Source organism: Sapajus apella, unplaced genomic scaffold (genome assembly GCF_009761245.1).
Source record: "Sapajus apella isolate SASKATOON/1434 unplaced genomic scaffold, GSC_monkey_1.0 scaffold35, whole genome shotgun sequence".
NCBI lineage: Eukaryota > Metazoa > Chordata > Mammalia > Primates > Cebidae > Sapajus > Sapajus apella.
The window spans coordinates 4,145,379-4,170,132 of NW_022436975.1; the positions used below are offsets into that span (position 1 = coordinate 4,145,379).

Sequence of the window (24,754 nt, forward strand, 5' to 3'; positions counted from 1 at the left end):
AACCTAAGCATCTCATACTAAAAGGCACTAAAAGCTTCATTGGTGTTCTGGTTCTTTTTTTTTTTTTTTTTTTGCAGAAAAAAGAAAAAAAAAAAAAGGAGAGAAATTCAGCTGTGGTCAAGTTGGAAAGATTTCTTTACAAGGAAGGAAAAATGAAAAAGAAATCAATTACATAATGGGGAGTAAACCTTGCTGAGGAAACTATACCTGCTGAAAGCTGATCATCTACAGCAAACAAGGCAAAGGTGGTTTCAAAAGTAGATAAACAATTAAATCAGCAAGGCTGAGAGATCCTGACCCACAGCCAGGCTAGCCTGCAGCTGGCTCCCTTACACACAGTAGGCATTCCTTTGTATGACTTGATGAAAGTCTCACTTAATCTCAACCGATTAATACACCTCTGGCCTTGAAATTATATATCTCAATTATGAAGCCACTAGAGAGCAGCCCCAGGGTTTTATACAGAAAGTTTTGTCAAAACTATCCTCAGTCTCAGAAAATGTACAGTGTTTGTGATGTGTGTATTTAATACCAGGATACAAAATGACTTTCAAAGCCTGGATGCAAAAAGATAAAAGCAGAAGCTCTTATTTCACATGTGGAGAAACGAGGATTTTACTATAGGAATGTATTCATACCAATCTCTTAAAAATATAGATCGTCAGTGAAAAAGAACGTAAGGAATACCCAGGTGCCAGCTCCTGTGGGCACCGGGAAGTGTGACTGTGTGTCCTCGGGGTCTGCTGATCTTATTGGAAGTGTTGCTGCTGAGAGCACACAAAAGAAACCCACCATGGGATGCAGCCCCGATGTGAAGCCTGCCCAAGGGCAGGGGAAAAGCTATGGCTTCTGGCTGAATAAAAAAGCCTTCCTGAGAATGAGCTAGTTCATCATGGCCTTGAAACTCAAGTTGTTTTTGACAGGTCTTTTTTAACAAGTAGTTTTTTTGTTTGTTTGTTTTTCTTTCTGTCTTTATTTTTAGTGTACTTTAGGTTCTGGGGTTCATGGGCAGATCATGCAGGATTGTTGCATAGGTACATACATGGCAAAGTGGTTTGCTACCTCCATCCCCCACCACCCCCCCCGTCACCTGTATCTGCCATTTCTCCCCATTTAACAAGCAGTTTTTAGAGAAGTAGGAGAAGGCAATATTTGTTCATTCCGCATTTGAAAAAAATTTTTTTTAGAGATGACGTCTCACCATGTGGCCTATGCTGGCCTCAAATTCCTGGCCTCAAGGGATCCTCCTGCCTGAGCCTCCCAAGTAGCTGGGATTACTGGTGTGAGCCACAGCACCCTGCACTGCAAACATTTGTTAACTACTTACTCTGCATAAGTTACTAGAGAATACAAGAGAGCACACATGGAATGATGGAAGATCCACCATTCAGGCTGGCCTCTAACATCCGCAGAGTTTGAACAGAAGGACAAGTGGGCCCCCCATCATACATCTAAACAGTGAAATGTAGTAAATTAAACTGTAGATAAAATATGTTCTATTCTGCTATCTTGAGAAGTATACCTTCCTAATCATAAAATATTAAAATGGTAGAGTCATGATCAAATATTCATGATAACAGAATAGAATGACTATTTTTATTTAGTTAGTTATTTTTGAGACAGAGTCTCGCTCTTGTCACCCAGGCTGGAGTGCAGTGCACTGTCTTGGCACACTGCAACCCCTGCCTCCTGCCTTCAAGCGATTCTCCTGCCTCAGCCTCCTGAGTAGCTGAGATTATAGGCTTGCAACACCACGCCCAGCTAATTTTTATATTATTAGTAGAGATGGGTTTTGTCATGTTGGCCAGGCTGGTCTCGAACTCCTGACCTCAGGTGATCTGCCTCCCAAAGTGTTAGGGTTACAGGCACAAGCCACCATGCCTGACCTATTACTTGCTTTTGAGAGGTCCTGATGATGTGCCTGTGATAGTAGATGAATAAGAAAATCAAGACATACATAACTTATAAATGTTCATCTATGTATTTCATAAAACTTATATTTTACCTTCTTGTTAACAAAATCACTAATTGTGTGTTCGCAGTCAAAATTGTCCATGTAATTTTGTTCTGTTGAGAGTAATGCTAAATTAGGCCATCCTTCTTGAGTCACTGTGGTTTATTTCAGTACAGAGAAATTTCATTCTGCTAAGTTAGCAGCAACTGTCAATAAAATTATTTTAGGCGATATTTAAAATCAGAAAAAATAGATTTTACATATATTAGGTTGGTGCTAAAGTATGGTTTTTGCTATTACGTTCAATGGAATTAGAAGTTCTAAGGACAGGTTGAAAATAAAAATTATCATTATCCTAGAAAAATTCTACAATACTTTTAAATGTATATGATATATTTCTTTAAGAGATGTGTATATAATACATTTCTTTTAGAGAGGGTGTATATGATACATTGTATATGATACATTTCTTTAAGAGACTGATTTATAATACATGTGATACATTTGTATGTATGTGATTTATAATATGTGAGATACCTTACAAAAGTGATACATTATAAATCACATTTGTAAATGTATCACATGTATTATGACTCACACCATCTCACAGAGAAATATCTGAATTTAGCTGGCCACAGTGGCTCACCCCTGTCTCTCAGCACTTCGGGAGATCAATGTGGGCAGATCACTTGAGGTCAAGAGTTCGAGATCAGTCTGAGCAAGAAGGCAAAAACGCCATCTCTACAAAAAATACAAATATTAGCCGAGCTTGGTGGTGTACCTATAGTCCCAGAACACAAGAGGCTGAGGTGGGAGAATGGCTTCAGCCCAGGAGGCAGAAGTTGCAGTAAGTCGAGACAGCATGACTGCACTCCAGCAGAGGTGACACAGTGAGATCCTGTCTCAGAAAAAAAAAAAAAAAGAAAAAAAGAGAGAGAGAAAGAAAAAGAAATACCTGAACCCATACAATACTTCTAAATTTTTTCAAGTTTTTCTTAACTGAAATATTTTGTAGAAAATCTATAATGAAGACATCTCAGTCTATAATGATGGGAAAATAGTATCTATAAATTAGTTTTGGAATTAGTTATACAGGTAGCTTCACAGCTTCAGAGTAATGCAAATATTTCCGTTTCCTCATTCTAATGTCCTTATATTTTACAGCTGTGTGACTTTAGATATATCACATGAAATATCTTCTAATTTAGAAAAAAATTTCTCCAAAACTTGTTTTATGTGTTTTTTCTCTCACTTCATTATGCATTAAAAGATAATTTTATTTTTTTTTGCCATTCTAGTTTTAATTTGTTTTATTTTTTATCTGTATTACATGTTCATTCTAGCCTCAAATTCCAAAATCATGTCTTCTAGACTTAGAAACTATCCATTCTTCTTAAGAAATGTTGGATAGTTAATGTCAAAAGAAGCATCATTCTGCTTGGCTAAATACTGGACATTCGTATGTTTAGAACACCATAGCAATGTTTTATATTGGCTATTTTCTTTGTCAAATGGTACTAATTGTTTTGCTGTTTGTTCATAATTTTTCAGTTCTAGTCATTGTATCAGGTATACTTTTCTCTGATAGTGATTTTTTTTAAATATTCTCTTAATCAAGAAACTAAGTATTTCCATCACAGATAACTTCATTGCCCAAAGCTGGTCTTGAGTTTGGCTATAAAACATGTAAGAGTGGTAACAAGGATAATCTTTGAACTTAAAATAAGGGCCAATTCCTCTAGACGTGTTTTCCATCCAGTGAAAAATTGCAGTCATTAATCTGAATCAGATTGTTTTCTGAAAGAAACCTCCTAACATCATCGATGATCGAAAGGCACCCTCCAGGATCAGCTTCTGTCAGACAGCAGGCTCAGCAGCGCCCATCGTCTGCACCTGTGGCTGGTTCTGGGCAGACAGTGCTCCTCACCTATCAGCTGGCCCTGGTGCCTTTGCTGCTTCAAAGCTGGGAATTAGATGGGAATACTTGTGTGATTTATTTACGTGATTTTGATCAGTATTTCAACCTTTGCTTAGTTAAAAATATAAACTTTTGTGGAGTGTATCAGACCTGAGTACATGGGATATGAGGAGGAAAATGTGCTTGCTCATCTCCATTGTTACAGTAGCAAAAGCCTAAATAATTTGCAATGTCCAATTGGCTTGTTTTTATCATTTTGATCAGTAATTAAATCTGAAAAATGTGTTATGTACTTTTTGCAAATTTTATATGGGTCATGCTTGACAGAAGCCTACTCTTTCTTTCATTGTTTCAGGAATTTTAAAATGTAAGCAGATTGCCTCTGAATTTCTTTGGTTTTTTTCCTGCTGCTTCCGCCCCTTTTCTGGGCTCTATTTTTGTCTTCTATTTCTAGCCCCGTCTTGACATGTACTTATTCTTAGTGATCTAAAGAACTTTTAAAAATGTAATTGTGGCCGGGCGCGGTGGCTCAAGCCTGTAATCCCAGCACTGTGGGTGGCCGAGGCGGGTGGATCACGAGGTCAAGAGATCGAGACCATCCTGGTCAACATGGTGAAACCCCGTCTCTACTAAAAATACAAAAAATTAGCTGGGCATGGTGGCGCGTGCCTGTAATCCCAGCGACTCAGGAGGCTGAGGCAGGAGAATTGCCTGAACCTGGGAGGAGGAGGTTGCGGTGAGCCGAGATCGCGCCATTGCACTCCAGCCTGGGCAACAAGAGCGAAACTCCGTCTCAAAAAAAAAAAAAAAAAATGTAATTGTATCCAAAGACTATAAAATCTGAATATATTTTCATGAAAATACAAATTAAATGTAAAAACTGAATGTATATTTTTCATATACTTTGAAGTTTTATTAATAACATAAACTACCTTAACATTAAAGAAAAATGTAAATAATAATGTCAAAGTTTATATCAAATTAATTGAAATTAAGCTAAAATGTTTTTATTACTTATGAAGATCTAATGACATCTTACTCAATATTTTTACAAAAGTAAAGCTATTTGCAGTTAAACATCCAAGGTCTACCTACTCAGCAGTGGAGGGAATCTGTATCTCACTTCACACATATTATGGCTAAACACACATATATATGAATGTAAGAGTATTGCAAACTTAAGAATAAGATGAGTTGTCTAATATTCCTTAGCCACCATGTATAATTATCACAAATTCCATGCTAATGTATTCGTAATTCCGGACCATATTTGGTTCATAAAGAAATGCGAGGAAATAGATGTTCAACAATACATGGAAAAAATACTTTGCAAGGATTAGAATGGCTTTCATGCTATCTGAGGGATTTGACAATTGATATGGTTAGGCTTTGTGACCCCATCCAAATCTCATCTTGAATTATAATCCCCATGAATCTCCACATGTCAAGGAAGAAATCAGCTGGCGGCAAATGGGTCATGGTGGCAGTTTTCCTCATGCTGTTCTCGTGAGACTGAGTTCTCATGAGATCTGTAGGTTTTACAACTGTTCGGAAGTTCCTCCTGCATGCATTTGCCTTTCTGCCACCTTGTGAAGAAGGTGCCTTGCTTCCCCTTCACCTTCAACTATGATTGTGAATTTCGTGAGGCCTCCCCAGCCATGCAGAACTGTGAGTCAATTAAACCTCTTTCCTTTATGACTCACCCAGTCTCAGGCAGTTCTCTATAGAAGTGTAAAAATGGATCATATAGCCAATTAATGTGCTTGTGCTTTCTCTTACCTACACATTTCCACAGCCCTAATCCTCCCTGAGCTCCAAAACAGTAGCTCTCTCCAGTGTTGCCACTGGTACAACCCATGAATCTTGGCACATTTGGAATCTCAATGTCACCTTCTGTTTTGAGGACAAGGCAAGACATGGGGAGAAGCATTTCCTGGGGCTGGAATAGAATGGACCCTGAGAATAGGACTCAGGGTTACCAACTGCTCTGTGTCAGCACTGAGCACTGGGCCCAATGGGCAGAGGCTCCCAGGGGTTCTTTGTTTGCCACGGATTGGTTGAGGAAGGTACCTCATCTAATCAGTCTTGTGATACTCTCCCCCAGCCACTAAGCTCCAGTCAATCTCACTGCCCTCTTTCAGTCTCTGTCCAAATGTATTCCTGCCTTAGACTTCACACCTCTGCTTCACTGCCTCCTCTGTCTGAAAGCGCCAATTTAAATACCACCTTCTCAGGCATGTTGGCCCTGATGAAGTTTCTAAATAAGCTTGTCCCCCGCCACCAGTGTCTCCTCACTGCACTCCACTTCCTGCATAGGATGTCTCAGAATTTCCACTCTGTATTTGATCGTTTTCTTTGTGTCCCCAATTTGGGCATAAGAGCCACAGGGGAGGGCCATGAAGCACTCTGACCAGCACAAAATAGGCACGCACTGAGTACTAGAGAGAGAGAAAGAGAGAGACAGAGAGAGAGAGAGAGACAGAGAGAGAGAAAGGAGAGCGGAGAATCCTCCCCAGGCAAGAATGACTGACAGATCAGTTCTCCACTTAAAAATACTTCCAGAGATGACCATTCATTTGTCATACTTTAAAAGTGTTGCCGCAAGAAACTAAATAGCAATAAGAACACAAATCACATTGTTGATTGTGCTTATACTTGACTGAATTTTGATGTTCCTCACCTGCCAAGTTCCTCACCTGCTCCAGTTTCCTAGACAGATGTCTGAACATTTAATTTAACGTGGGTCTTCATTTCTTGCCCAGTGAAGTACCCTGCTTGGTGACAGGGTTGTTACAAGGATGAATTGGCCAAGGCAATGCGCTCGGAGCACCTAACAGTCCTCACTAAATCCTGCTGACCTCAGCCACCCCAAACATTCAGGTGCTGTTTCTTGAGGGTCCACTTAAGGCCCCTCTCAAACTTCTCTACCAGCTCTGAGGCTACTCTTCACCAGGTAAAGGTAAAAAACTTAAACTTCCTAATAATTAGCTTGGAACCCAAGCTACCCCTGTTGGTATTTACATTTTATAAACCAAAGTGCAATTTCATATGTTAATACTCAGAAGTCCATCAAAAACCGACTCCTTGTCAAGACTAATTTGGAAATCTCTCATCCTTAACAAGTTTAAGGTATGAAAGTATATGTTAATACTCACACAAGTACAAGCAAAGTTTCACACTTGATTGCCTAACTCCACATTCTAGCTGGGGTTTAGTCTAAGACACTAGACGAGTAGGAAGGAATAAGAGAGTTGGTGAAGTTAGTAATGCTCACAAAGCAGTATGGTTTACTGAGCTTTAAAAAAAAAAAAAAAAAAAAAAAACGCTATTGTGAAATTGCAATGAGTAACATTGTGTTCCAAATGAATAGTCAGAGTACAGAAATAAAATGAATCCTCCTTTGGAAATTTGTCACAGAGTGTGAGACAAACATGTACACTGACTTACCCTATATTCGAATGCAAATTTTGCTGTTTGATGCAGTGCTTGAACTTTCTAACTCCATGTAATATTAATGTATTGCAATGAGATTTAGATCACCCTCTATTTGAATAGCACATCATTTATAAAAGCAGTTGCTATAATAATGTGAACTGGTGGCATTTTAAAACTTTAGCATTTAACATCCACTACTTATGTAACCAGGAGAGCATACCCAGCTGGTCCCCAGATGGAGGCCTGGAGCTGGGAAATTCTTGCCTTTGAAACTACGCCCCTCGTGAACCCAGGAAGAGAAGTTTCTTTAACACAGGCCCTCACTTACACCAGCAAAGAGTGCCCATAGTCATGGGTGCATATTGGAATCCCAAAGTAACTTTGAAATTCCCTTTGTCTCTTGGTAATAGTAATACTTGCGTGCTTTAGTTCAGGGAGAAATCCCTGTTCCCAGCCAGGTTCATGGTTAGCCTGAAGGAAATCACTTAAACTTTTTACTAGCTTCTTGAATTGAATGAGAGGCATTACTTGACATTTACAAACAGCAGTGTTCTCCAAAATCTCAGGGCATTGCTAAGAATGTATTATGAAGGACATTTCCTAGAAGCTAACAGCCCTGTTCCAGATACTTGCTAACCTGATGGCTTCAGTTTTACTCATCTGCAAAATGGGATGAGGAATAATTTCTACTATAAGGGATTCTTTTGAGGATTAAATGAGACTGTATGCATGAATTTCTTAGCTCATATCCAGTGCTCAATAACTGTCAGTCATTATTTTATTATTACCCGTGATAAATATTAAGGATATGCCTCACTATTTATGTATGCATATACATATATGCATAATATGCATATATAATGCATATTTACAACAAAAAGCTAAGATTTAAAACTCTTAATAGACTTGCTCATGTTAGAGTTAAAATTTAAACTGAGGTTTTCTGGTATTCTTTTTTAAAATGTACTTACTTCTACCTGTGATGACTGTACTTACTTATCTGAAATGTTTCACTTATTTTGGTGCCTCTAGAGTTTATTGTCTGAGAAAAGATATTCCAAAGATGCTTAGGGAAAAAAAATATATATAACAGAAAATTTCACCTAATTTAAATCATTTCTCTGGCTAGATTAAAATCCTCTTTAAACCTAACACTCATAATGTATTACATGCACAGACACACACACACACACAAATACATACTAATTTTTAAATAAGTGTGCATTCTCTGGAAGCTGAGATACAGAATCTTAGAGTGTAGGGTTAACAGAGAACATGGGAAATAAAAGTCAAGCATCTCTGATAATAAAACACTGAGTAAATAGGGCTCTACTTTTATTTCCATACAATTTCAAAGACATATATCCATTGAATACATGAGCTGGAAGAAATGAGAACTATAACTTTGATTTTTTTATCTTGCCCAAATTCCTGCCTAAGGGGTGTGGGGAGCCATGCCCTACAAACCATAAATTCTCACCAGACGGGTTTTATTTACCCTTATATATTGCGACTTACTTTTCAATCTGACTCTGGCATAACATTATGAGACAAAGAAAAAATATTTAGCCCCAAAATATATTTCCTTGCCACACCTTGAAATTGACCTGCAAAGTCTCTTGTGGGAAAAGTCCACATTCTATAGAGAAACCCCTTCCCCCTTTGTTTTTCTTCCTTCCTTCCCAGACCAAGGAGATAATCAGCTAAGAGCCAGGCACACTTTTGAGTTCGATAAGAAAGAGTTTACAACCTACTGTCTCTGAAGTCTGCTATCTGAGAGCTTCCTCTGCACAATAAAATATGATCTCCACAATCCTTTATCTTTTACTTGAACGTTCCTTTCTACCAATCCCAGGTCTTTAGACAAACTCAACCAATTGTCAGCCAGACAATGTTTAAATTTACCTACAACCTAGAAGCCCCCGCTTTCAGTTGTCCCGCCTTTCTAAACCAAACCAATGTATTTCTTAAACATGTTCGATTGATATCTCATGCCTTCCTAAAATACATAAAACAAAGAGGTAACCCGACCACCTTGGGCACATGTACTCAGGACCTCCTGAGGCCTGTGTCATGGGCCATGATCATTCATATTTGGCTCAGAATAAATCTTTTAAAATCATTTTACAGACTTTGACTCACTCCATCAACAGAAGCTATATAGACAATCAGCCCCAGCCCTCTTATCTCTCAAGTGTGAAAACAAGGCAAAGAGAGAATAAAAAGTATAACAGCTTTAATGATATATACTTTGCATAAAATCTACCTATTTAAAATGTACAATTCGGTGGTTTCTAGCATAGTGGCATAATTGTTCAACCATCACCACTGCCTAAGTTTAGAATATTTCCAGCACCCCATAAAGAAACTCTATATCTATTAGCAGTAATTCCCCATTGTCCCTTATCCCTAGCCCCAGAAAATCACTAATCTACTTTTCTGTCTCTATGATTTGTCTTTTCCAGATATTTATATTATATATATGATACCATAAAATAGGTAGTCTTGTAACTGGCTTCTTTCACTTTGCAAAATGTTTTCAAATATTATCCATGTTGTAGCATGAATTTTTTTATTGCCAAATCATATTTTCTCTTCTTCAGTTTTTTGGAAAAATTTGTGAAGAATTGTTAATTATCCTTTGAATGTATGATAGAATTCATCAGTGAATCCACCTGGGCCTGGGATATAACCATGACAATTTTTTTTTTTTTTTGAGACAGTCTCGCTCTGTCTCCAGGCTGGAGTGCAGTGGCACAATCTTGGCTCACTGCAACCTCCGCCTCCCGGGTTCAAGCAATTCTTCTGCCTCAGCCTCCCGAGTAGCTGAGATTACAGGCACATGTCACCACCCCCAGCTAATTTTCGTATTGGTAGTAGAGACAAGGTTTCATCATGTTGGCCAGGATGGTCTTGATCTCCTGACCTCATGATCCATCCGCCTCGGCCTCCCAAAGTGCTGGGATTACAGGCCCGAGCCACCATGCCCAGACTGTCCTGCAATTCTTTATATATAATTTCCTTCAGTTATTGAAAGTGTTTATAACAGCTGATTTAAAGTCTTTATCAAGTAAGCCTGACATCTGAGTGTTCTTACAGTTAATATTGATTGCCTTTCCCATGCGTGAGTAGTACTTTCCTCTTTTCTGTTTTTTTTTTCTTTGTCTTTCTCTCTGTCTGTCTCTTCCCCTCCCCCTTCTAGCCTTCTCCTTTCTCTTTGAAAACTGAACATTTAACATTATAATAGGGCAACTCTAAAAATCTGAACCCCTTACTAGTTTTGATGCTTTTGCTGCTTGTTTAGTGATTTTCTCAGATGAGTTTTGTAAAGTCTGTGTTCTTTGTCATGTGAGGCTGCTGAAGTTTCTATTCAGCTAATTGTTAGTTAGCTAATTATTGGACAGAGATTTCCTCGAACACCTTGAACCAATCAGCCTCCCATGCTTTGTTCAGGGGCTGTGTATGTGTGTGTTCTGAGGCATGCCTTCCACACTCCGAAAGCTTACTTCTCTGCCTTAGCCTTCACTTCCTGTTTTGCAGAACCTCAGGATACCCTACAGACACGTTTTTCAAATCTTCACTGCATATTTGCATGGTCTTCTAGATCCCCTGGAATATGTCAGAAAAACATGTTATGTTTTCTTTTTTTTTTTTTTTTTTTTTTTTTTTTTAATTTCACAAAAAGGAGCGTTTATTAATTACATTTTAAAAGGAAGGGTTACAAAAAGAGATAAGCCTGGGATTTCTAATTCGGGGGCCATGGTACCTCTCCCCTCCAAGTCCACGTTGTAGCAACCTGCTAGGTCCACGCATGGGCGGGTCCTAATCCACGGTTCCGGCTTGCGCTCCCTGTGAACTAACAGCCGGAGAGGCTCACGCACGAGTCCGGAAGTGAGGGAAGGGGACTTTTGTCCGCAGCCGCCTCCCGGCTGGAACCTTATCCTCCGTGCTTGGCCGCTGGCGGCATAACTCGGGGTTTCGCTTCGGAACACCTCCCACTCCTCCCGTCTAAGAGGAGCAGCAGCAAGCTGAGCTCAGAGCGAAGCGAGCGAGCCAAGGAGGGAAGGAGCCCTGAGCGGTGCTGGTCGGAAACCCATGTTATGTTTTCAAAGCCTGCTACAGGTGTTTCGTTTTTCAGATTTTCCTTTCAAGATTTTTGGCATTTGGGTTGGTTCCAGGTCTTTGCCATTGTAAACTGTGCTGCAGTGAACATTTGTGTGCATGTGTCCTTATAGTAGAATGATTTATAATCCTTTGGATATATACCCAGTAATGGAATTGCTGGGTCAAATGGAATTTCTATTTCTAGGTCCTTGAGGAATCCAAATGCCCATCAACAATAGATTGGACAGGGAAAATGTGGCACATATACACCATGGAATACTATGCAACCATCAAAAACGATGAGTTAGTGTCCTTTGTAGGGACATGGATGAACCTGGAAACCATCATTCTCAGCAAACTGACACAAGAACAGAAAATCAAACACTGTATGTTCTCACTCATAGGTGGGTGTTGAACAATGAGAACACATGGACACAGGGAGGGGAGCATCACACACTGGGGTCTGTCGGGGGGAAATGGGAGGGAGAGCGGGGGGTGGGGAGTTGGGGAGAGATAGCATGGGGAGAAATGCCAGATATAGGTGAAGGGGAGGAAGGCAGCAAATCACACTGCCATGTGTGCACCTATGCTACAATCTTGCATGTCCTTCACATGTACCCCAAAACCTAAAATGCAATTAAAAAAAAAAAGATTTTTGGCTATTCTCTTGTTTGCCTTAACTGGTATCACTGCCATGGGCTACGTTGATATATTAAATACTTGATGCTGATGTTTTCAACCAAAGCTCTGAGGCTAACACGTTACTCACAGAGATAACTCTGAGTCAAGTCAAGTCAAGACATTTGTGAATGGGACTTTTCCACAATGTTTCCAGATAGGACAAATAATGACGATCATCGGTCTTTGTTTAGGATCTCCAACCCTATTCTTTCCTCTTAGTAGTTTCTAGGCTCCTGATTTTTAGAGTTACCATGGCTGTGAGGCTGTTGGTTTTCAAGGCTACTGTGGAGGTGGAGAGAAAGTGAAGGGAATCTAGTAAGTTAAAACATCACAAAGAAGTGAACAAAGCTCACTGCTCTTACTGAGATTCAGTCACTTTTGTATAAACGTTCCTCAAACTGTTGCAAGCTTTTTTTTTTTTTTTTTTTTTTTTTTTTGCTTTTGTGGAGAAGTGGATTTTTGAAAGACCTTTCTGCTATTCCAAAAGTGTTTCCTCTGGCCAAGAGAATTTAACTGACTTGTTCAAGATCAACAGCTAGTTGACAATTGAGTCTTTACATGAACTGAGTTTCATGTCAAATTTTGATGATCTTTCTGACATAACAGGAGTAAATGAATTACAGGAAGTTAACTTCATTATATTCAAGTTTATATATGAGTGAAACTTCTGGGGGAAAATAGAATTCATGAGAAAATTCATAATGTCAATAGCAACCAAGTTCTAAATTTTCAGACAATCAGGTTAATACAGGACTAAAACAGCTTTCTTAGCATTCACAAGCCATGAAGAATTTGAAAGAGAAAAGGAAAAGGAACCTGAGAGCTGTAAGCTGGATTGAATCTTTTATATGCAGATATGTGCACACACACACATAATAACTACAATACACGGAAGGGCGGCATGTTCAACACCACCATTCTATGTATTATAAATGAGGCCAAAACAGAATGAATAAGAATGTACATCACTGGCAAACAGAGGAATTGTGGAATGAACTGCACATTTTCTAGTTGAGTCACATCAAAGTCATTCCACCAAACATTTATTAATGGTTTACTATGTGCCCAACCGTTCATATGGGAAGAAATACTGACTGTTCCTCAAAATTTGTAGTGGAGGCCCAGATGAAGACTCAGCCAGCCCTACGTCCACTCTCATAAAACTGGTCCAATAGCTACCGTGACTTCAAAACACTGCTCAAATTTTGGAAAAGCTTGTGACTTCAAGTCTCTGGGCTCCTGCCACCTGCCTCTACTCTTACTCCAATTCATGATGGAATTAACCTTTAGCTTCTGACTTTGTGGCTCAGTAGACCTTTTCCTGGTTCATGATATTTGATAGTTGATGCTACCTTCACAGGTATTAGCCACAGTCTCCGGGTAGTCTTGATTATCCTCGTGTGAGACCTTTGCCCATTCTCTCTAGCCATCCAAGAACCACGTGCCTTTAGGAATTTTATCATTTCCCACTTTTTCAATAATGCCTTCTTTTCCTGTGGTACATGTTTTGACATGTAATCATAGATATTTCACACTAAAAGAAACTTAGAACCACCATGCATTAGAACTGAAACTGAAGGCTAATCTGATTAGCCTCACCAAACTTTACCTTAGTCACTTGCTTCTAGTTGATTTTAAAATCTGTATAGCTGAAAGTCACGTAGCTAAGCAATATATAACTACACTCCCATCATCTTCCTTGTAGGCAATATCTCCGATGCGTAGGTCACCATGGAAATGTTTACTTAAGTTGTTTTTCAGGAACTTGGAGTCAGCTCTTGTCCAGTTCAAGCCAGCTGAGACCACTGACCCTTCAACTGGACCTGAGTGAATATCCCATGGGTGACCTCTTGAGGTCAGAGGGCCAAAATCTCCACCCTCACATCATGGTAATGATGCTGTTTTGTGAACATGCATCCCATGAGGAGCTATGAGTCTCGGCTATACTTGCAGAGATCACTGATTACCTCACTTTTCCTTACCCTCAATGATCTTTCCCTATGCTTCAGCCCATCTTGCTCCTCTATCCCATAAATATCCCTAAACCCCATCTCCAAGGAGACAGATTTGATTGCTGTTCTCCCATCTTCTCACTCAGCTGCCTGTAAATAAAATCTTTTCTCCACTGCGAACTTGTCATATCAGCGATTGGCTTACTGTACAACAGGCAGAACGAGCTTTGTTCATTACAGAACCATCATATGCCATTCCTTTTTTCTTTTTGAAACAGCGTCTCACTCTGTCGCCTAGGCTGGAATGCAGTAGCACAATCTTGGCTCAATGCAACCCCCGCCTCCCAGGTTCAAGCAATTCTCCTGCCTCAGCCTTCTGAGTAGCTGGGAATACAGGCATTTTGTATTTTTAGTAGAGATGCAGTTTCACTATGTTGGTCAGGCTGGTCTCGAACTTCTGACCTCATGATCCACCCCACCTCAGCTTCCCAAAGCGCTGGGATTACAGGCATGAGCTACCGTGCTTGGCTAACATCCCATTCTTCTAATAAGCTTTGATTGAATAGCTATGATCAAGGTGACAAAGACAGTCTAGGCGTTCATCAGGATAATAGTAAAGCAAAAACAGAGGTTCCAGGAACACTGGCTTAGCTGGACGGGCTCAGCATGGGGATGCAGGCATCCAGACTTCTGCTCTGAAGGAGTTTTTTCCTCTGGTGTTTTGCTTGCGACAGAATGTAACTGGCTTTTCTCCCCATTGGTCCATGAATCCAGGAAGCAACAGTCATTACATAATCCTTTCCACGTCTCCGGCTGTCTCCTGTGTCTTGATCAGAATGCGCAGGCCTTCAGCAGGATCTGAGATGTAAATTACTCACACAATTTAAAGTCAAAACAGCTACACCGTAGTTCTAAACTAGGCAAGTCACTCTCGTACCTCCTGTGGGATAGATATCTTCACAGCAAAGTAAGGTGGAGAGAATGAACATGTTAAAGTTGGGGGAAATATTTCAGGATCCCTTGGGGCAGTGAGCCGTGTGATGCCCGCTCCCAGTGACGGATGGAGCCACTTGGCAAGCAGCTGTCAGAGGGAGGGCAGCGCTTCACATACAAGACATCAGTGACCGGTGCTGCACACCACACCTTCTTCCCACGAAAGGGAAGTGCTGTTCCCGCCAGCCATCACAGCCGCACGGAGAGCAGCCGCAGCCATGGCAGAGTCTTGGAACCCTAGACAATGGCACACATTCCGTAGCAAGCTGCTATCGGTCTTGTCTCTGGAAGCCAAAAACAACAGCAGAACTGAAGAGTGATTTGAAACCATGGACCTATGGTTTGATTTTCAAAAAATACGTCCAAAATAAAAACATGTCTAGCCAAATTCGCCAAGTGACACAAGAAACATTCTGTGCTCCTGAGAAATCTCAACACCACAGGGAACATTAAGGAAAAGTTTCAGAACAAACAAAGCCAATCCACAGCAGTCCTATCTGACAAATTTCAGCAAAGACTACGGTTATCCAATCATTTACAGCAAACATTGAATTAGGAGAGTTATAAAGAGTATACTTTTCTATCTACACCAGAAGCTTATAATTTAGAGGAAAAATAAACATATACATTATGAATAATGACACAATCCATCTACTGTAATCCTCACAGGGCCTACAGTGGAAATACATGCAAAGTGCCCTTTGGTATCTCAGGACGCTTCCTGACCCTGCTTCCTGACCAGGTTTCAGGAGCTGTCCCTCGAATGACAAAGACCCCATCCTTGGGGACAGTTAAGGAAAGGTGACCCTGGAAGTATGTCACTTGCTTTTAGGGTCATCCTTGAGCACAGAATGGAGACAGAGACAGAGAGAAAAAGAAAAAGAGAGACAGAAGCAGAGAGAGTCAGAGAACAAGGAAAAAGCCAGAGACACAAGTGAGAAAGACAGAGAAACAAAGACAGAGAGAAAGAGCCCGGGCTCTTCTGCCTGGAAGCAGCCAAGCGCGAAGCTGCCGGACCAGGCGTGCTGCCTGCAGGTGGCAAGTGCTCCCTGGATTCTGCACCTCGGCCGCTGGTCCACACACGTGGTTCCTCTGCCTGCCTGTCCTCCAGCTGTGGCACTGATAAATACACATACACAGAAAGAGAGAGAAAGGGAGACCCAGAGCCAGGCAGTGCTGCTGGTTCACCAAAAAGAGTAGGAAACAGGAGCGAGGTGAGAAGTAGCGTGCAGGGTGAGTAACCTACGAGGTGAGCAGAAGCGGGAGAGACACGGAGGGCTGGTGTGGGCAGGACGGAGAGGGGACCACAGTGGACCCTCCTAGCTGCTCCACTGAACCACACCTCACGTGCCCCACTCTCTTTTTTCTGTCTGGACGTCTGTGCTTTCTGGGGGAATCGTGTGGTATCAGAGAAGCTCGTGGACTTTTCAGGATCCCATTTGTTTTCTTAGAGGAAGGTTCTGGTAAACTCTTTTGAGGGTAGGTGCGAGAGCCTGGAGCCAAGGCAGCCTAGGCTGGTCTGGGCAGACCCCAAGCAGCTGCTGTGGTCATTGGCAAGCTGGGCAGGGCAGGGAGCATGGAAGCCACCAGGCAGGTCAGCCCTGGGGACTCCGGGAAGGCTCGGAGAAGGATTTGCTCACAGCAGGGGGATGCTGAGGATCATAAGTTCAGGACTGATCTTATGTTGCCTTCAGACTAGGGTGACCCAGTGACTCTGGGGCTGTGTGAAGTCTGCATGGAAGGTGGGAAGGAGGAAGAGGCCAAAGATGTAGGGCTGAGGGAAGGTAGCATGGCTCTCTCCTGCAAAGGTCCGGGGCAGAGTTAATGAAGCTGGAGTCACCGTAGAACCAAGAGTACCAGGGAACCAATGAGAAGGGGTGCCACAGGAGTGCCCTGAAGGTCCAACTGGGAAAAATGAGAGGCACGAATTCCAGCAAAGAAACAGACACGCATTCACTGCACTGCACACTGACGTGGCCGCTGTGGTTCTAAGTAAATTACACATACCTCCCCATCCCTTACCACAACACAACTGTGCTCTAGATCCTCAAAGATAAGATGCAGCCTGGAATACAAAGAGAATGGGCTGAAAGAGTTTGGAATAAAGAGGGTTAGAAATAGCAGGATGATAATAAGATCAACTATGGATATATGCAAACCCACACATTTGAAAACAGAAGCGCTAGCTAATATTTGACTATTCACTGTATGTCAGACACCATGCTTTGCCTTAAATATATTATCTCATTGAAGCCCCATGACAAACAAGGAGGTAAGTAGTTTTCTTGCCCCCCTCCCCCCTCCTTTTCAAAAAAAGTCATATTCAAGGTCAGTGCTAGTAAGGCAGGGAGCCAGCCACAGCCTCTGGCTCTGGAGCATGCCGTGGGAAGCACCGTGTCACAGCCATTCCTTCACTCGGCCACAGGACTCAGATGCAGGCTTCTGCAGCCCCTCTGGGAGAAGAAGGGGCTGTAAAACAGTCTCACTGTACGATGCTCTTAATGAGCCAGGAGGGACGTCATAGTGCAGAGGAACAGATTCAGGGTGAACTAGACATCAGGAAGGCAAACCAGTAGCCCCAGTCCTTCCACAATCACCTTCCAGAGTTTGTTCCCAAGTTGCCATCTCAGGAGACACGAAGTGCAATGCAGGTTTATTATTTACTTATTTACTAAGCCAGCATCTCGCTCTATCGCCAGGCTGGAGTGCAGCGGCACAATCTCAGCTCACTGCAATCTCCACCTCCCAGATTCAAGTGGTTCTCCTGCCTCAGCCTCTGGAGTAGGTGGAACTACAGGTGCACCCCACCTGGTCCAGCTAATTTTTGTATTTTTAGTTGAGGCAGGGTTTCACCATGTTGGCCAGGATGGTCTCCATCGCTTGACCTCATGATCTGCCCGCGTCAGCCTCCCAAAGTGATGGGATTATAGGTGTGAGCCACCGCACCAGGCTGCAGGTTTATTTTTGTGCTGGGATTCCTCTTTAGAAGTCAAATGAAGTCAGATTACTTTGCTACAGTTTTACAATGCTAGTTACTTTTTTTCACATTTATTAAGTTTAATATTCTGCTAAGAAACAATGTTTTCAAACTTTCACACTGAAAAGTCCTTCCTTAACTAAGCATATACAATTTACCATTTGCAGCAGCAATCCATTTTCACAACTAATTCCTCAAGATTATGCCACTGAACTGTATCTTTATGTGTAATGCATGGAAAAGTGATTTGTAGTCTTTCTTTCTTTCTTGAAAGACTAGCTTATACATTAGCATTGCTACTGGGATTCAGATTCAGAAAATCATAGGGACATGTAAATTGAGATAATACAAAGATAGTTAATACATAGAATAAAACTTTAAATGAGCATTAAATACTAATTGTCAGGGTAACTTCAGCACTTTGAAATGCATGTTTTTAGTCTAATTTAGAAGAAAGGCATTTAAGTAAAATTCTGCAATTGTAACTGTTTAATGGTAATTGAAACAACAGATTCTTTCATTTTCTACTATTCAAAACTTTAAGTGACTGTTTAATGTGTGGTTTGCATTATATTTCTGCTACTTTTTGAGAATAATATCAGAACAGTTCTCCCCACTTAAAAGCAAAAATGTTGAACCTCCTAAGACTAAAAGAAATGTAACCTCCAGTGGTACTCACTAGTTAATAAAATATTTTTTCTGTCATTTTTAAAGGCTATCCTTTATTGCTTTCCAGAGAAGTATGCTCGATGTTACTTTTTCTAAATTATCCATGATTGGGAAGATTAAAATATTAACAACTTTTGATTGAGGAGATGTCTAAAATAACCATGTAAACCTTCTGATATGTATGTTCACAAAAGAGGTTTAAAAAGATAAATTAGAAGTCTGTGAATATCGTGGATGCAAAAGAATGGGTCTTGATTATTTTTGCTAAAACACTAATGTGGCTTTTTATCATTTCATATCATGATATCGGCAAAAACAAAGGAAAATAAAAATACAACAATTTGAAGTAGAAAATCTTTAAAACAAATTCTATGTTGTTTTATAAAGTTTACATGAAATGTCAAGTAAAATGCATTTAATATCGTACACTTTCAATAATAATAATAATAATAATAATAACACTTTCAAACCTCAGAATACGATTCTTAGCTACATGATGCTCTTTTTTTTTTTTTTTTTGAGACAGAGTCTTGCTCTATCACCAGGCTGGAGGGCAGTAGGGCGCTATCTCAGATCATTGCAACCTCCACCTCCCGGGTTTAAGCAATTCTCCTGCCTCAGGATACATTTTAAAGTTATTGTGAAATTTTACTCTTCATAGAATTCACCCAATGAAGAAGTTTCTGAAAGTCTATGGTAACAGAATGACTTATTTCCTTCTAAAACTAAATATGTACATAAGTATAGCATTTAATGGGTTTTGTTCTCCTTTTAAACACATTGAAAGTATATTTATACAATTGTCATTCCCTTAGGTAGGTTGCTTATTAATTACTATCTGTCCATCCACAAAGGCCATTACTGCAAATGTACAGGCTGATCTGATTACTAAAGTAAGAAGACTCAGTAGTGTAAGAGTGAAAACAAAGCTAATGAAATTTTGTAGCCCCCAAAGAGGAGAAGCTATATAGGGAATAAATTGAAAATCAGTTTTCTTAATATTTCTTAACTTTATCACAAAATTAATCAAAAATACCAAAGCCAACTTAAATGGCTCGCTTTATTGCCATTTCAACGTGTAAAGTTTTCAATTCTGTGTGGAACACGTTTCTCTGATTCTCTACAGGGCTCACCAGTATCGCCCTGACAAAGCCCCCCTCCCTGACTAAACCTCATGCAGGCCTCTCTGACCCCTCTTCTCAATGAGGGCTCCCCTTGGTGCCTTGCCTTTGGCCTGCCAGTCCAGTTGTAGCAAGAGTCCTGCTAAGTTGGATTCTTTAGCAAGAATCCCCCCCAGCCTCCGATGTCTCCTCTTAAGATATTTTCCATCCAATGATCCCCTCATTCTGCTCGCTGGCTGTAATTCCCCAGCTGCCTTGGCTGTATTTAAAGTTGAGCCCCATCTCTTTCCCCTACTCCAATGGTCTTGACACATAGCACAATAGTCCTGAATAATTTTCTCTTTAACATTCCCTTTTCTTTTCTGTTCTGGTTTTAATGCTGTTTATTAGCCCAGGAACAAATGTAGACATAGACAGTCCACACAGATGGCCCCTCTACACCTAACAGCTGGCTACTTAAGATACATCACTGTGGGTACACAAGTCCAGGTTCAAACTTCCAATATTTTCATATTAAAGTAAAAGCAAAGCAAATACACAAAGTAAAATGCTTTAACTACTCATTTCCTGTAAGATATCTTACAGCCACACGCACATTTAATATATGTGAAATGAGTGAAAGTCTCTAAAACCTGCTAAATGTCATGCTTCCTCTCATGGTGGGAATACAAGTTTCAATCTTCCAACGCTGACCCAATAGGGTGACTATGGCAAGTCACTTAATGGCTCTGAGCCTACTTTCACATCCCCAAAGCAGGAATAACATTATTATCTACCTTATAAGATGGCTGTGGTAATTCAACGTGTCAGTACACAGCAAGTGCCTGGGATGACACTTGGAATGGAAGAATTCTCAATCAACGTAAGCTGCACAAAAATAATCAGAAGGAGAAAGTAAAATCATAGCTGCCACCAGGTGTCAAACGCCAGATAAAATACAATCAGCCAGTCACAGAAAGAAGTGGTCCCTTTGTTTTCCAACTTTACATTCGGTTCTCCAGTTTCAGTTCATTGAATTTTTAACACAGATTTAGGCAGTACCAAACACGCACCCTTCATGAAGTCAACTGAATGTCATTAAGTTATTCTTTGGTGCCGGCCAGTCAAGGTGGCTCATGTCTGTAATCCCAGCACTTCGGGAGGGCAAGGCGGGCAGATCACCTGAGGTCAGAAGTTCGAAACCACTCTGGCCAACATGGTGAAACCCTGTCTCTACTAAAATACAAAAATTAGCCAGGCATGGTCACAGGCACCTGTAATCCCAGCTACTGGAGAGGCTGAGGCAGGAGAATCACTTAAACCTAGGAGGCGAAGGTTGCAATGAGCCAAGATCACACCACTGCACTTCAGCCTGGGAGGCAAGAGGAAAATTCCATCTCAAAAACCAAACAGAATGACAACAACAGAAAGTTATTCCTTGATGTGTATTGGAAAACACAAAAGGAACAGAAATATAGAGCCAGGGATGAAAGCCATAAATATTAGCAAATGCTCAGAAGCTCAAGACCTGAAATACTTACCAATAAATTAATAAGTAAACAAAACCAGTGTCACTTTGTATTCCTTCACACAAAAAATTTCACTACCATGAATTTCATGATGGGGACTTTGGAGAGCAGCCACTGGGAAGCTCTGTCCTGTGCCCCATGTGGCAGGCTATGTTTCTGAACTCTAATTCTTTGCTGTCATGGAATAATCACATCACATTTTCGACCTATGTAAGATCCTCATCAGTCCCCTCCACACACATTTTTTAAGCTGTCATTTCCTAGTTGAGTGGTTACTACGGATGACGTGTTCTTGAGGGATGTTACGCTCATTATTTATTTCCTATTCACAACTTTTCCAGTGAGATATTGTTATTATTACAGAAGAAGATACAGGCTCCAAGAGACTGCACATGTTGCCCGAACTGACAGGACTGGAAAGTAGCAGATCCATGATCCAAGCTCAAGTCAGAGAGACCTCAAAATCCAGCTCGTTCTTCTCTGCTCTGCAGCCTCCCACGATTTCACTTTTAAATGAAAGATAATGATAATTCTTAAAATAACTGCTATGTCTTCTTTTTGGCATTCCAATTGCTGCCAGAAGCTATATTTTATTTCTGATTCAGTCCTTGCAAGTATTCTTCCTTTCCAACAGTATGCTCTTTTACTTTCTAAAGAACACACTGATTTTTGCTATTTACAGTTCTGAGTTTTAAAAAACTGACAATCTAGGAAGAACTTTCATGTTGCTGACAACTTTTCACTGGATCTTGACTTTTTTTCTACTTCGGGGCTATCACCCCGGCCTGGCTCTCACAGATTGTGAAACACTATGTCCATTTATACTCATAAACAAAGACACATGTTAAAATAAATAGCCACTAATAAAAAGGGGTAGAGTAGAAAAGATAATACTGTAGTGAGACTCTGGGTAGATATTCATACTTTATGTTTATAGGTTGATAGCTTCCCATCAGTACATAAGCTCTATGTGATTAAAACAGGCCCTCCTCCCCTACTCACCGCATCACCCAGTTTCCAAGTGTCCTCTAGGCCAAGGCTATGTGCAAGGGAAGGTCACATATATCATGATCTGATAGTGAGGCGAAGTCCCTGTGGGCACCTATGTGAGTTTCCAGGGTGGCTGACAGGGAATTGCCATCTAATCCAAACAGGCTGTCACAAAGTCCCAGATGTCAGGAATGCCTGACAGTAAGGGTGAGGAAATGAATCAAACAGGCCTATGGAAACAGCACAGTGCAGTGATGCAGGGGGAAGAGGGGAGGGTACGGAGCTGCCGCTGGACCTGGAGAAAGTCTGTGCCCAGAGAAGTCAGGCCCAGACAGCAGAAATGAAGGGCGAGCAGGGACGGAGAGTGCTGATGGCACAGAGCTCCCAATTCTGCTCCACCAAGTACGTGTGCCCATCAATTCTATCTCATGGATTCTGCTCTGACAACGGTGCATGTTCTTGGTAACCAGGAGGCTGCCAAACAATAGTTGGCTGTCTTCATTCCTTTTCATCTGTGACAATGAAAGCAGCACAACTTAGATCAAATATAAGCATACACAAGCACAGGCAGGCAGGGATGTTACTTGGCAGTTAACAGGCTGTAAGGGGCATCTTGAGCCTGGCTTTTCAAAGCACTGTTCCCACACTCACACTTTTGTCACCAGAGAGCTTGTTAGAAATGCAGAGCCTCAGCCTGGGGTGGCTCACGCGTATAATCCCAACATTTTAGGAGGCCAAGGCGGGCGGATGACCTGAGGTCACTAGTTCAAGACCAGCCTGGCCAACATGGGGAAACGCCATCTCTACTAAAAATAAAAAAAAATTAGCTAAGTGTGGCGGCCAGGCCTGTAATCCCAGCTATTGAGGAGGCTGAGGCAGGAGGATTGCTTGAACACAGGAGGAAGAGGTTATGGTGAGCTGAGATCACGCCACGGTACTCCAGCCTGGGCAATATAGTGAAACTCTGCCTTAAAAATAAATAAATAAATAAATAAATAAGAAAAAAAGAAATGCAGAGCCTCAGGCCCTCCTAGGATCTGATGATTCTGAACAGGATCTGTAACCCAGTGATTTGCATGCACAGTAAAGTTGGAGGGACGCTAATGTAGATACTTGAAAATGCCACCAAAATGAAATAATGTACATTTTCTCAAAGAAAATTCTCAGACACCCAAAAATACACATGTAAATTCCCATGAGTCTGAGAACCACAGGTCAAGAAACACTGTTCCAGGAGACCATGCACATGCCTGTTCATCCTACACTGAGAAACCTTCACAACTCATGTGTGGGGAATGTCTCAGTCAGTTTGGGCTGCTGTAATAAACTACCATATGCTGAGTCGCTTATAAACAACGTCTTCTCACAGAGTCTTCAAATAATGGAATAGCCGACGGACTTCTCTAGGACCTCTCTTTTTTCTTTTCTTTTTTTGAAACAGAGTTTCACTCTTGTCATCCAGGCTGGAGTGCAGTGGCGCGATCTCGGCTCACTGCAATCTCTGCCTCGCGGGTTCAAACAATTCTCCTGCTTCAGCCTCCCGAGTACCTGGGATTTCAGGTGTGCGCCACCACCCCCAGCTAATTTTTCTATTTTTAGTAGAGACAGGGTCTCACCATGTTGGCCAGGCTGCCTTCGAACTCCTGACCTCAGGTGATCCACCCACCTAGGCCTTGCAAAGTGCTGGGATTACAGGCATGAGCCACTGCGCCTGGCCTCTGGGGCCTATTTCATAGGAATAGTAACCCCATTCATAAGGGTTCTACCTTTATGGCCTAATGAAACCTCCATCCTCAATACCTAATCATTTCCCAGAGGCCCCACCACCAAATACCATCACATTGGAAGTTAGGACTGCAACACATGAATTTCGGATGTCACAGACACTTACGGGTCTACAGCACATAGGTTAAATAAAATATTTACATTATAGACACGCATCGTGGAAAGGAGGCTTGTATAAATCAAAAGTGTGTTTCCTTTTGTGGCGAACGTTTTCTAGGATAAAAGGGAGAGGAAGATGCAGCCTCTTATTTCTCTGACTTTGTGTGCCTTGCATAGATGCTTGGGGCACAAGCACGCATGTGGCCTTGATTTGCTATTTTCAGCTATGTTGTCTAAAAGTGTTAAAAGAATGAGTATACTTGCAGGCACCACAGAAGAGCTGCTGATTGAAATGGCTTTGGACTGCCAAGCCACAGTCAGTTGGGACTTCACAATGTATGAAGACACATCAGTTTTCTGAGAAATCAGTTTCCCTATGGCTCTTCCTCCAGTCATAGAGGGTTCAGTCTCTTGATACTGATTCACTTTACGTTTTTTCTGAGTTTTGCTTCCTTCTACTCATAACCTTCCTTTTAGTGGAAACTGTTCAGTAGCATAATTATATTCACATAAAACATGTTTCCTGGGCGCCTCCCCTTCCAAAGATAGGAAAAGGCCAAGGAAAATC

The 24,754-nt window shown here is 41.2% G+C and overlaps 1 protein-coding gene and 2 long non-coding RNA genes across 3 annotated transcripts in view; all 3 read right to left on the bottom strand.

Annotated features, from left to right (window-relative positions):
• Window positions 1-24,754, bottom strand: part of PXDNL (peroxidasin like) — a 458,440-nt gene that overhangs the window by 406,007 nt on the left and 27,679 nt on the right. The gene's annotated exons all lie outside the window — the stretch shown is intronic.
• On the bottom strand, window positions 1,185-17,735 carry LOC116563441. Its single transcript, XR_004274394.1, has 2 exons — window positions 17,524-17,735; window positions 1,185-1,302 (listed from the first exon to the last, which is right to left on the bottom strand). It is a non-coding gene; the product is annotated as an uncharacterized LOC116563441 (long non-coding RNA).
• Window positions 21,613-23,093, bottom strand: LOC116563440. The gene is made up of 3 exons (XR_004274393.1): window positions 22,598-23,093; window positions 22,315-22,497; window positions 21,613-21,818 (listed from the first exon to the last, which is right to left on the bottom strand). It is a non-coding gene; the product is annotated as an uncharacterized LOC116563440 (long non-coding RNA).